The sequence below is a fragment of the Saccopteryx leptura genome, chromosome 2 (assembly GCF_036850995.1).
Source record: "Saccopteryx leptura isolate mSacLep1 chromosome 2, mSacLep1_pri_phased_curated, whole genome shotgun sequence".
Taxonomy (NCBI): domain Eukaryota; kingdom Metazoa; phylum Chordata; class Mammalia; order Chiroptera; family Emballonuridae; genus Saccopteryx; species Saccopteryx leptura.
The window spans coordinates 373,509,024-373,523,794 of record NC_089504.1 but is presented as its reverse complement, the minus strand read 5'-3'; positions in this window follow the sequence as shown (position 1 = coordinate 373,523,794).

The window sequence follows — 14,771 nt, the reverse complement described above, 5'->3', positions numbered from 1 at the left end:
TACTTTTTATCGTTAGAATATATTCTCTTTCTACTTCTTAAAAAAGCTTACTGGAGGGCAGTATGCCATTTCTCTTATTAGCATCATTTCTCTTGTGTTTGATTTAATCTCATGTTGTTTTATAAATTTAATGTAGCCTGAGTGTACAGTGTTTGTGAAGTCAACGGGGTTTACAATAATGTCCTCAGCCTTCACACTCACTCACTCCTCCCTCACTGACTCAGCCAGAGCAACTTACGGTCCTCCAAGTGCCAGTCATGGTAAGGGCCATCTACAAGCGTACCATTTTATCTTTATTTTACCTTATTTTTACTGTACCTTTTCTATGTTTAGATACAAAAACACTGGGCACTGTTTTATAATTACCTACACTATTTGGTACAATAATGTGCTGTGCAGGCTTGTAGCCTAGGAAAAGTAGGCTATGCCATATGGCCTGGGTGTGCAGTAGGCTGTACCATCTAGGTCTGTGTAACTGCACTCCGTGATGTTTACACAATGACAAAATTGCCTTATCATTAAGAGGTACATAACTGTATTTTTCTCTCTCATTAAAAAAGCCAATTCTATCAATACATGATTTCTCTCAAAGGAAAGAATGGGAAGGGAATAAGCTGATCCCCTTTCTAACCCAAATACTCTTTATTTTTTGTCAAATTGGCCTTGACAAGCCAGCCTGTTATGATTAAATGGGAGTCCACTGGCAGCCGGCTCTGGTGTGCATACATTGAGCAGATGGGGTCAAGATGGACACCCCGGGCACCAAGATGAAGGTCTTGAGGCTAATGGGGCAGCAGCCTGCTCAGACTGGGAGGCTGAGCTGGAGACCTCACCACCAGGCATTAGCCTTTCTAAGACCAAAGCCTATCAGAGCCTAACCCACAGGCCAAAGCCCAGAACTAAAACTGGCTTTGAGAAGTTGGGTTTGACTATATTCAATGATACTGCATTGTCTACTTGAAAGTTGCCAAGAGACTAGATCTTAAAAGTCTTCATCACAATAAAAAAAAAATTTTTTATGTTGATGTATAGTGATGGATGTTCATTAGTCCAAGACAACAAAACCCCAATGCCAGAAGACCCCCAGCACTACTGATTGATAATGACACAGTGTAACTGACCAAGGAGCAACTAACAGGACAAGAAACAAAACTATTTCAGACACATGGGCAAGGGACAACAATATGCAGAAACCTTTCAGAAACAACCTTAGAGGAGGAAGTCCCAAAAAGAAGGCAATCTCTTAGGTTGTGGCAGTGATGAAAGAAGCATCTCTGTGGTACAGCTAGCTATATTTAAAGAAGCTCTCGATGACCAAAGAAAAAGAATACTAGAGATGATGTCAGAGAAATGGCGCCGTAAGGAGCAATACCGATTAAATCTCCCCCAAAATTCAACAAGATCTTCAACCAGAGACAGAAAAATCTATCCTTGGAGCCTCCAGAAGTTCCACACTAAACGCAAAGGCAGAGGCAGCAGCAACCCCATAGCTGGGTCATCAGGCTACTAATTCAGGAAGGAAAGACTAGGAGAGAGGCTCTGGGAATACAGACTCTCTCATTGGCAGAGCCTGCAAATGCTAATGAGCCTCGACTGCCAACGAGACTGAAGCCCAATATATGACATCGCCATAGAGACTTATCAACTGCAAACCTCTACCTGACCGTGCCACAGGGGCAGAACCCGGGGTACAGAGTCACCAACCAGGAAGAGGGAGAGAAAAGAAAAAGCAAGAAGATAACCTCTCAAAATCAAGAATAATCCACAGACTTTATAACCTATCGCATTTGATTATATTTGTTTGTTTGTTTCTCTTATCTTCTTGTCTTGATTATTTTCTTCCTCTTCCAATTTGGTTGTTTAATTCTCTGCTGGTCTTACTCCCTCCTCTCCTTGAACTACACTACCCATAAGTGTTACATCTCCCATTATCTTTTCTTTCTTCTTCCTTTCTCTCTATGAGGGTTGCACTCCAAAACCCTTAACTCAATCTCTCTCTCTCTCTCTCTCTCTCTCTCTCTCCTGTTATTCTTTTTTCTTCTTTTTGTGTTTTCCTCTTTCTTTTTTTTTCTCCCTCTATATAAGTTTCTTCTTTTCTCCTTTACTTTTCCTCTCATTCAATCCTCAATCATGAACAAATTACTTTATCTGAGACTCAAATTTTTCCTTGTGGCACTTTGGGAGTTTTTTACTTCACTTTTTTAACTCACTAGTAGTGCTCCCAACCCTGGCTCTCCATTATATCTAGTTCTTTCCCCACTAAATACAATAGTAATTTTTTAATTTTTTTCCCTTTTTTCTGTTTCCCTCTTATTCCTCTCATCATATTTCTTAGTCAACCATCACCTATAAGCAAATAATTTTATTCTTAGCCCAAATTTTTTCCCTTTTTTGCATTTTGTGGGTCCATACCCCCATTTTTGCCCCTTTATCATTTCTCTCCAACTCAGTCCCTCCATTATAGGTAGTTTTTGTTCTATTTAGCACAATATAATTCACAGTTTACCACAAGATTTTCTCAAGAAGGAGGGGAGAGGAGAGGAGAGGAAAAAAAGGGCGGTGATAACAATTTTTTTTAACTTTTTATTCTTTATTAATTATCATTAATACTATCAACAAAACCACCCTCAGATGCCATTAAGGAAAAGGAAATCAAATATCATGGATACAAAAGACAGAGAAGTAGCACAGATAGATGTGGAAAAATCTATGGAGAAAAAATTTAATATACTGAAAACCTTGGAGCTAAATGACAGACAATTTAAAATAGAAATCCTAAAAATACTCAGAGATATACAAAAAAACACAGAAAGGCAATTTAGGGAGCTCAGAAAACAACTCAATGAACACAAAGAATTTATTACCAAGGAAATTGAAACTATAAAAACAAATCAAACAGAGATGAAAAACTCAACGCACGAACTGAAAAATGAGGTAACAAGCTTAGCTAATAGAACAGGTCAGATAGAAGGTAGGATTAGTGAAATAGAAGGTAAGTAACTTGATTCACAACAGAGAGAAGAAGAAAGAGACTCAAAAATTTAAAAAAAAATGAGAAAACCCTACAGGAATTGTCTGACTCCATCAAAAAGAATAACATAAGAATAATAGATATATCAGAGGGAGAAGAGAGAGAAAATGGAATGGAGAACATATTCAAACAAATAATAGATGAGAACTTCCCAAGCCTATGGAAAGAACTAAAGCTTCAAATTCAAGAAGCAAACAGAACTCCAAGTTTTCTTAACCCCAACAAACCTACTCCAAGGCATATCATAATGAAATTGGCACAAACCAACGACAAAGAAAAAATTCTCAAGGCAGCCAGGGAAAAGAAGAATACAACATATAAAGGAAGGCCCATTAGATTATCATCCGATTTCTCAACAGAAACTCTACAAGCTAGACAAGAGTGGACCCCAATATTTAAAGTCCTGAAAGAGTGGAACTTTCAGCCACGAATACTATACCCATCAAAGCTATCCTTCAAATACGAAGGAGAAATAAAAACATTCACAGATACAGAAAAGATGAGGGAATTTATCATCAGAAAACCCCCACTCCAGGAATTACTAAAGGGGGTTTTCCAACCAGATACAAAGAACAAAACAAAACAAAACCACAAGTAAAAGCTCCACCAAGAACACAATAAAACCAAATTTAAACTGTGACAACAACAAAAAAAAGGGGGGGGGGGGAGGACGGAGATTAACAGTAGCAAAGGACAATGGAGTGCAAAAGTACTCACAAGATAGTGCACTACAATGAACAGGGTAGGAACACTTTTCATTACTTAATGGTAACCACCATTGAAAAAACCACCACAGAAGCACATGATTTAAAAAAGATAGCAACAGAGGAAAGATGTATGGAATACAACCAAACAAAAACAAAAGATAGAAAAACGAAAGAGAAGAATCAAACAAGACACAAAACTAACAGAAAGCAATGTATAAAATGGCAATAGGGAACTCACAAGTGTCAATAATTACACTAAATGTAAATGGATTAAACTCACCAATAAAAATGCACAGAGTAGCAGAATGGATTAAAAAAGAAAATCCAACTGTATGCTGCCTACAAGAAACTCATCTAAGCAACAAGGATAAAAACAAATTCAAAGTGAAAGGCTGGAAAACAATACTCCAAGCAAATAACATCCAAAAAAAAGCATGCGTAGCAATACTCATATCTGATAATGCTGACTACAAGACAGCAAATGTACTCAGAGACAAAAATGGTCATTTCATAATGATTAAGGGGATGCTGATCAAGAAGACATAACAATTCTTTTTTTTTTGCATTTTCTGAAGCCGGAAACGGGGAGAGACAGTCAGACAGACTCCCACATGCGCCCGACCAGGATCCACCTGGCACGCCCACCAGAGGCAATGCTCTGCCCACCAGGGGGCGATGCTCTGCCCCTCTGGGGCGTCGCTCTGCCACGACCAGAGCCACTCTAGCGCCTGGGGCAGAGGCCAAGGAGCCATCCCCAGAGCCCGGGCCATCTTTGCTCCAATGAAGCCTTGGCTGCGGGAGGGGAAGAGAGAGACAGAGAGGAAGGAGAGGGGGTGGAGAAGCAAATGGGCGCTTCTCCTATGTGCCCTGGCCGGGAATCAAACCCGGGTCCCCCGCATGCCAGGCTGACGCTCTACCGCTGAGCCAACCGACCAGGGCCAACAATTCTTAATATATATGCACCAAACCAAGGAGCACTAAAATATATAAGACAGCTACTTATTGATCTTAAAACAAAAACTGACAAAAATACAATCATACTTGGAGACCTCAATACACCGCTGATGGCTCTAGATCGGTCATCCAAACAGAGAATCAACAAAGATATATTGGCCTTAAACAAAACAGTAGAGCACCTGGATATGATAGACATCTACAGGACATTTCATCCCAAAGTGACAGAGTATACATTTTTCTCCAATGTACATGGATCATTCTCAAGAATTGACCATATGTTGGGCCACAAAAACAACATCAGCAAATTCAGAAAAATTGAAGTTGTACCAAGCATATTTTCTGATCATAAAGCCTTGAAACTAGAATTCAACTGCAAAAAAAGAGGGAAAAAAAACCACAAAAATGTGAAAACTAAACAACAAACTTTTAAAAAATGAATGGGTCAAAGAAGAAATAAGTGCAGAGATCAAAAGATATATGCAGACAAATGAAAATGACAATACGACATATCAGAATCTATGGGATGCAGCAAAAGCAGTGATAAGAGGGAAAGTTCATATCACTTCAGGCATATATGAACAAACAAGAGAGCCCAAGTGAACCACTTAACTTCACACTTTTAGGAACTGGAAAAATAAGAACAAAGACAACCCAAACCAGCCAAAGAAAAGAAATAATAAAAATCAGAGCAGAAATAAATGAAATAGAGAACAGAAAAACTATAGAAAAATTAATAGAACAAGGAGCTAGTTCTTTGAAAAGATCAACAAAATTGACAAACCCTTGGCAAGACTTACCAAGGAAAAAATAGAAAGAACTCATATAAACAAAATCCAAAATGAAAGAGGAAAAATCACCACAGACATCATAGATATACAAAGAATTATTGTAGAATACTATGAAAAACTTTATGCCACTAAATTCAACAATCTAGAAGAAATGGATAAATTCCTAGAATAATGCAACCTTCCTAGACTGATTCAAGAAGAAGCAGAAAGCTTAAACAGACCAATTAGTAGGGAAGAAATAGAAAAAACTATTAAAAACCTCCCCAAAAATAAAAGTCCAGGCCCAGATGGTTATACTAGCGAATTCTATCAAACATTCAAAGAAGGCTTGGTTCTTATTCTATTGAAAGTCTTCCAAAAAATTGGAGAAGAAGCAATACTTCCAAACACATTTTATGAGGCCAACATAACCCTCATACCGAAACCGGGCAAGGACAGCACAAAAAAAGAAAACTACAAACCAATATCTCTAATGAATACAGATGCTAAAATACTAAACAAAATACTAGCAAATCGAATACAACAACATATTAAAAAAATAATACATCATGATCCAGTGGGATTCATCCCACAATCTCAAAAATGGTTCAACATACGTAAAACAGTTAACGTAATACAGCATATCAACAAAACAAAGAACAAAAACCACATGATCTTATCAATAGATGCAGAAAAGGCATCCAATAAAATACAACACAATTTTATGTTTAAGACTCAACAAAATGGTTATAGAAGGAAAATATCTCAACATGATAAAGGCCATATATGATAAACCATCAGCTAACATCATATTAAATGGCACAAAACTGAAGGCTTTCCCCCTTAAATAAGGAACAAGACAGGGTTGTCCACTCTCTCCCCTCTTATTTAATGTGGTGCTAGTGGTTCTAGCCAGAGCAATCAGACAAGACAAAGAAATAAAAGGCATCCATATCAGAAAAGAAGAAGTAAAGGTATCACTTTTTGCAGATGATATGATCCTATACATCGAAAACCCCAAAGAATCTACAAAAAGTCTACTAGAAACAATAAGCCAATACAGTAAGGTCGCAGGATACAAAATTAATATACAAAAGTCCATAGCCTTTCTATATGCCAACAATGAAACATTTGAGAACAAACTCAAAAAAATAATCCCCTTCACAATTGCAACAAAAAAATGATAAAATACCTAGGAATAAACATAACAAAGAATGTAAAGGACTTATATAATGAAAACTACAAACCATTGTTAAGGGAAATCGAAAAAGATACAATGAGATGGAAGAATATTCCTTGTTCTTGGATAGAAAGAATAAATATAATCAAGATGGCCATATTACCCAAAGCAATATACAAATTTAATGCAATTCCCATCAAAATTCCAATGACATTTTTTAAAGAAATGGAGGAAAAAAATCATCAGATTTATATGGAACTATAAAAAACCCCGAATAGCCAAAGCAATCCTAAAGAAAAAGAACGAAGCTGGGGGCATTACAATACCTGACTTCAAACTATATTATAGAGCTACAACAATCAAAACAGCATGGTATTGGCAGAAAAATAGACACTCAGACCAATGGAACAGAATAGAAAGTCCAGAAATAAAACCACATATATATGATCAAATAATTTTTTATAAAAAGGCCAACAACACACAATGGAGAAAAGAAAGCCTCTTCAACAAATGGTGCTGGGAAAACTGGAAAGCCACATGCAAAAGAATGAAACTGGACTACAGTTTGTCCCCTTGTACTAAAATTAATTCAAAATGGATCAAAGACCTAAATATAAGACCTGAAACAATAAAGTACATAGAAGAAGACATAGGTTTTAAACTCATGGACCTTGGTTTTAAAGAGCATTTTATGCCCTGGCCGGTTGGCTCAGCGGTAGAGCGACGGCCTAGCATGCGGAGGACCCGGGTTCGATTCCCGGCCAGGGCACATAGGAGAAGTGCCCATTTGCTTCTCCACCCCTCCGCCGCGCTTTCCTCTCTGTCTCTCTCTTCCCCTCCCGCAGCCAAGGCTCCATTGGAGCAAAGATGGCCCGGGCGCTGGGCATGGCTCTGTGGCCTCTGCCTCAGGCGCTAGAGTGGCTCTGGTCGCAATATGGCGATGCCCAGGATGGGCAGAGCATCGCCCCCTGGGGAGCAGAGCACCGCCCCTGGTGGGCTTGCCGGGTGGATCCCGGTCGGGCGCATGCGGGAGTCTGTCTGACTGTCTCTCCCTGTTTCCAGCTTCAGAAAAATGAAAAAAATAAAAATAAAAATAAAAAAAATAAAGAGCATTTTATGAATTTGACTCCAAAGGCAAGAGAAGTGAAGTCAAAAATAAATGAATGGGACTACATCAGACTAAGAAGTTTTTGCTCAGCAAGAGAAACTGACAACAAAGTAAACAGACAGCCAACTAAATGGGAAATGATATTTTCAAACAACAGCTCAGATAAGGGCCTAATATCCAAAATATACAAAGAACTCATAAAACTCAACAAACAAACAAACAATCCAATAAAAAAATGGGAAGAGGACATGAACAGACACTTCTCTCAGGAAGAAACACAAATGGCCAACAGATATATGAAAAGATGTTCATCTTCATTAGCTATTAGAGAAATGCAAATCAAAACTGCAATGAGATACCACCTCACACCTGTTAGATTAGCTATTATTAACAAGACAGGTAATAACAAATGTTGGAGAGGCTGTGGAGAAAAAGGAACCCTCATTCACTGTTGGTGGGAATGTAAAGTAGTACAACCATTTTGGAAGAAAGTATGGTGGTTCCTCAAAAACCTGAAAATAGAACTACCTTATGACCCAGCAATCCCTCTACTGGGTATATACCCCCAAATCTCAGAAACACTGATACGTAAAGACACATGCAGCCCCATGTTCATGGCAGCATTGTTCACAGTGGCCAAGACATGGAAACAACCAAAAAGCCCTTTAACAGAAGACTGGATAAAGAAGATGTGGCACATATACACTATGGAATACTACTCAGCCATAAGAAATGATGACATCAGATCATTTACAACAAAATGGTGGGATCTTGGTAACATTATACGAAGTGAAATAAGTAAGTCAGAAAAAAACAAGAACTGTATTATTCCATACGTAGGTGGGACATAAAAAACGAGACTAAGGGACATTGATAAGAGTGTGGTGGTTACGGGGGAGGGGGGGAGGAGGAAAAGGGGGAGGGGGAAGGGCACAAAGAAAACTAGATAGAAGGTGACGGAGGATAATCTGACTTTGGGTGATGGATATGCAACATAATTGATTGACAAGATAACCTGGACATGTTTTCTTTAAACATATGTACCCTGATTTATTGATATCACCCTAGTAAAATTAATAAAAAGAAAAGAAAAGAAAAAGAATACTAAAAATGAAATATGTCAGCTCCCCCTCCCCAGTCCCCAGTGTTGGGGAGATGTCACCCTGACCAGCCATCACAGGTATTCCCATCCTGAAGCGATTGGAATGTTCATAGCTTAGTGACATCTCCCTTAAGTAATTTCCCCTGAATCTATGCTTCCTGAGCTGCCTTATGCATTTCATTTTCCGAGAAGTATTCTCTATGAAAGAGAGGAAAGTACTGACAACAGCAATCATCATATATTCGGTTCTTACTGAGTGCTTTGTAGACATTTCCGCCTTAGGCTGTAGGGTGACTTATTTTGTAGAATGGTTTGGTAGAGAAAGCCCTGTCTGCCTATTGTTACATTACTTAAACACAGGCACCTACCTGTTTCTCTGCAGAGTTTAACACAGTGCCTTGAATACATGGGAGACACTCAAGTATTTGTTCTCCTGAACCAGATTCAATTAACAACACTCTGAGATTAAGAACATACCTTTTTACCCCAAATTGCAAATGAGAGCTTTTTTCTGTATTATTATAGTAATAAAAGTAGCTAATATTTATTGATCTTAGTAAAATGCCAAGGAGTGTGCCTAATGTTCTACGTTCATTATTTAATGTGACTGTCATGAAAATCTTATTGTTACTTTCCCCATGTAGTTCCAGAGGTTTAGGGAAGCTGTTTCAAAGGAGTAAACCCAGGGTTTGAGCCTGTATGCAAATCATGAATTAAACAACTGTGTGTTCTTTGTCCCTAAAATAATACCAAAAAATAAAACATATTAAAAATACAATACAATCAAATGTAGCTTTTTATGGGCTGAGTTGTAGTTACCAAAATTCACAGGTTGAAGTCTTAACCCCCAGTACCTCAGAATGTGATTATACTTAGAGATAAAGACCTTTAAAGAGATAATTAAGTTAAATTTAGGTCATTAGGATCCCAATATGACATGTGTCCTTATAAGAAAATAACAACACACAGACATCCACAAAGGGAAGGCCCTGTGAAGACACAGCAAGAAAACAGCTGCAAGACACAAAGAGAAGCCATGGAAGAACCAAACCTGCTGACACCTTGATCTTGGACTTCTAGCCTCCAGAATTGTGAGAAAATTGCTTCAGGCACCAAGTTGGTGGCAATAGTTATGTCAGCCCTAGAAAATGAATACATAGCTTTACCGCATTTAAAAAAAATTGATTTTAGAGAAAGAAGGGAAAAGGCATTGACTTGTTGTCCCACCCACCCATGCATCCATCCATTGGTAGACCCTTGCTGAACCCACAACCCTGGCAACACAGGGACGACACTTCAAGCAGCTGAGCCACCTGGCCAGGGCTACCACTTTTTTTTTTCACTTTCACATAGAAATTAATTTGATTATAAGTACCATGGTTACCATGATTGCTTTAAATAGTTCCCTTTTTGATAGAAATCTAAGGTTTGCCTTCCTTTCTTCTTTTCTTTCTTCCTTCCAATTACAAGTAATGTTGCAATAAACATTTCTAGGTATAATCTTGCCCATTCTGAGTGAGTATGTCTATAGATTAAATTCATCAACGAAGAATTCTAATGTCAAATAAGAAGCGTGTTTTCTAAGTCAGTACATATTTCCTAGAAGTTTTGAGTTTGCATGCATTTAATTTGTTAAGTAATTCATCACCATTCTTTTTCTATGGTAAATTGGCTTCCTGCTTTCTCTTCTATGTTGCCTGTTTCATTTGGGGGGGGGGTTGCATTTGGCCTTTTTCCAGAGGGAGGGAACTAAGGAGAAAAAATAACCAGAACAAAGTCAATCACATGCTTAACTCCAAAAAAAGACAGGACCCCATAATCTCATAGAAGTCGGGGAGCCTATTCTGCCTCTAGCTTCAGTGTGAAGCTCTTCGTCTCTTGAGATCCCTAGACAATTTCTTAAACTTGCAGAGACCACACTAAATAACCTAGGAAGTGCTGTGGTGGTCATTGCTAAGTCCCCCCAGACATAGCTTTGGGTGGAGAAAGGCGACAGCATGGCAGTGTTGGAGAATCCTCAGTAATTGGTTTCAGAGTTCAACACATTAACTCAGCGACTCATTTCTGGCACAAGGTATATAAGTCTATAGTCTTCTCTCTTCTCCTCATTTTTCTTACTTTAAAAAATCAATGCTATGTGATTTCAGAATGCTAGTCCTCTGTTTAGAAACCAGACTCCCCATTGCTTGGCTCAGCATAAAGCCTCAACTTTCTGGGCAGGAACTCAGCCTTCTAACAGGCTGGTTCTGACCCGGCACACCTTCTCCCCACGGTGCCTCTGCTTTAAGCAGCTGCTTCCTCACCCTGCCAAGATGCTCACTGGTCCCTGCCTGGTGCCTTTACTTAGGCTAATTGTACAGTTTCTCCATTAGACAGTGAATTCTCTGAGTGCAGATCCTATGTCTCATAGACCATATTCCTGGATGCCAGTTGTGAAAATGATAAATATTAAAAGAAGGAAAGGATGAGAAAAAGAACAGGGAAGGACACAGAGCCTATGTCAAGGAGATGACATCCTAATCCGGCATACTCTGGCCACTTCCCACCCAGCTCCTCCAGCCCCTAAATTTGATCTGTGCTTTTCTCATCCATCCCAACTCCTCCTCCTCTATGGAACTTTCTCAGCTACTCTGCACTATTTATTTATTCATTCATTAAGTGTATGAGCAACCTTCCAAGCTGGACTACAGGCCCTATAGGGGTAAGGACCATTTCATGGGCTTTTTTTATATGCTCCATAGTTATACACACACTGTAATAGATAACTATTGGCCTGAACTGGAGACAGTGTCCAACAATAAATTTATTCTCTTCTGATATTGAGACAGCAATCAAACAGAAACTTGGCTGTGAAGAATCTCTGTGAGAGCTGAGGCCTAGGAGGAATCATTCTATTTCTATCCCTAAATCCCACCAACCTAGTTGTCACTTACCAAAGGCAGCTTTTTAATCTGCAAAATGGGACTAAGCTACCTCATCCAACTGCTAGGAAGATGCAGAGCATGTAACATATAAATATTTATAACCTATGAAACCGTATAACATATCCAATATGTAAAGACTTAACAGTGTCTGGCAGGATGTAGGAAAAACAACAACACGACCCTTATCCCATCTTCCAAAATGAATCCAGGTTTCTTCCCCCAAGGCTCAAAGAGAATGCAGTGATGAGGGCTACCCACTGGGCGGCAGTGCAGAGTTCAAAATGGATTTTGGTGTCTAGGTATGGGCATCATAATAACTACAGGGAAAAAATAGAAATATTTAAGAATCACCTCCCTACTTCCTGACCTCTAAAACTACTTTAAAAGTCCAGAAGAACTAAGGAAACCTTAGAGGCAGTAGCAAATCTACATATTGAGATTTCGCAAATATTTATTCTTCTTCTGAGAGCTTTCTACATGTAAAAAAACAGGTAGGAGTGCTTTGGGTGGAAAACTTCCGTAAGAAGTGAAAATTTATAAAGTAGAAAGCCAAAATATACTTCTCTCTCTCTCTTTTTTTTTTTCAGAAAAGGTGACAAACAAAAGCTTTTAAGCCCTGGACCACTGGCTCAGCGGTAGAGTGTCGGCACAGTGTGTGGAAGTCCCAGGTTCAATTCCCAGTCAAGGCACACAGGAGAAACAGCCATCTGCTTCTTCATCCCTCCCACTCATCTCTCTCTATCTCTCTTCCTCTCCCACAGCCATGGCTCGATTGGAGCTAGTTGGCCCTGGGTGCTGAGGATGGCTCCATAGCCTCAACCTCAGGCACTAAAATAGCTCAGTTGCTGAGCAACAAAGCAGCAGCCCGAGATGGGCTGCTGAGCATCATTCAGTAAGGGCTTCCTCGTGGATCCCAGTTGGGATGTATGCAGAAGTCTGTCTCTGTCTCCCTGCCTCTCACTGAGTAAAAAATACTTTTGAAAATCTCCTTGGAACTGAGATTTTCAAACTGGTGAGTTATAATGCTTGAAAGGGACCATGTGATCCAACACCACACCTAACAAATGAGGAAATGGATACTGAGAGAAGACAAGTCATTTGCAGAAGGTCACTGGACCCAGGGGCAGCAGAGCCTAGACAGAAGTTGGGTGCTCTGACTCTAAGGGTCATGGTTTTCCAGGACCCCAGAACTACATATAACTAGGTGGCTCTTGAAAAACAAAAGCAAAGTGACATACCAAGACATAGTGCCCTGAACTCATGGCAACTTAAAGACTCATCCATTAAACAATTCTGTATTTATCTAATTATCTCAAAAGCAATCTCTATGTGTCAAACTTTCCCAGGAATGCAGGGAGAAAATAATAGTGGCCTAAACCATTGGAATCATCATTTCAAGCAAAGACTCTAGCAAGGAGATTTACCCAGGTTGATTTAGGAAAGTTTTCTTGCCCAGATACAGTACATAAACCTTCATTCAGAAGATTCTCATTTTTCTCACCCTGACTCCAATCCCTTTGCCAGTCCAAGACAGAGTGTGTTCTACATTAAAGCCACAGGGTTCTTTATGGATAACATATGGAGCCGTAATATCTCGTAACGCAGTGGTATTATCCCTAGAGTTACTTAACTCCGTTAACATATGTTTCTGTTATTCCCATCCTCAGATATGTGTATTAAAATATTTTATGCACAATGTATGTTTAATTGAAAGATACAGGGGGTATATTAAAAAATAAATCTGTTTATATGACCTATGCTAAAATAATTTGAAATACCATACAGTTGTTTTCATTCTAATGTATGTGGACTATCTCTCGGTCTTTCCTCTAATTGCTCTATTTTCTTTTTCTTTCAGTCTCCCACGTCTCCTTGTATGCTTTCTTGGTGCCAAGCTAACCACAGAATAGTAGGATTAAATGTGTGTGTGTGTGGGGGGGGGTGATGCCAGGAACTAAGGCAGTCAGTAAGGAGGAGTGGCAGGAAGTGAGGAACAACAAGAGGAAAGAAAAATGTCACTCATTCCTTCCCTGGGAACTGGCAGTACTATAACCTAGAACTTAATCCAGAGAGACGATCAAGAATACCCACTTTTCTCTCCCCTTGCTCTATGTTCATACCCATAAATCAAGAAATGGCTAAATTGTATACTTCCTTTGCAAAGTCAAGGAAGCCATCAAGAAGGAAAACATGAATCTGCAGTTTCTGCCGACACTTTTTTCATTGTCATACCCTGTACACCGTTACTTGTCGAGACCAGTTCACACTTCATCCTATATATCATATTTCTAGAGTTTGTCATCTTCTTAATTCATTTATACTGCCCTAGTCCTGGCTTTCATGGTCTTAAGTCTAAATTATTGCAGGAGCCTCTTACTTGGTCTTCCTGCCAACAGTCTCTTCCTATTTTAATCATGCTTACTACAAGCTCATTAGAGTCGTGAGCTGATTAGAATCTGACCCGATTTTAAAATCTGATTTAAAATCCATGGCTCTCTCTTTACTGCCCACCAAACAAAGCACAAATTCCTGAATATGGCATAGAAGGCCTTTTATCATACGACCCAGCTCAACCTTCAACCCTTATCTCCCACCACTCTGTCCCATGCATTCTGTAGTCTAGCCATACCAAGCAATTTCCGTTTTTAAGGTTTCTGTGCCAATGTACACACCTGCCCCACTGTGAAGAATGCTTTCCCTCCTTATCTCCTAACAAATTCCATTCATTCTTCAACACCCATCTCCAGCATCATTTCTGCTGTGAGGTCCTCCCAGATCCATTGAAAGTTACTACTGCAATTGCTCTTCTATAATCCCATAGATCTGTATACATATCTCTATTAAAGGACACAGAAGATGCCAGAAGGCAAAATGGGGCATATTTTGTCGGATTGAAAACCATTCCTGAAGGAAGGACTGAAGGGGGATGCATTCAGAACCAGAGAGGTGGGGGAATAAGCTATTTACATATTCCAGGGGAGGAGTGATACTGCAG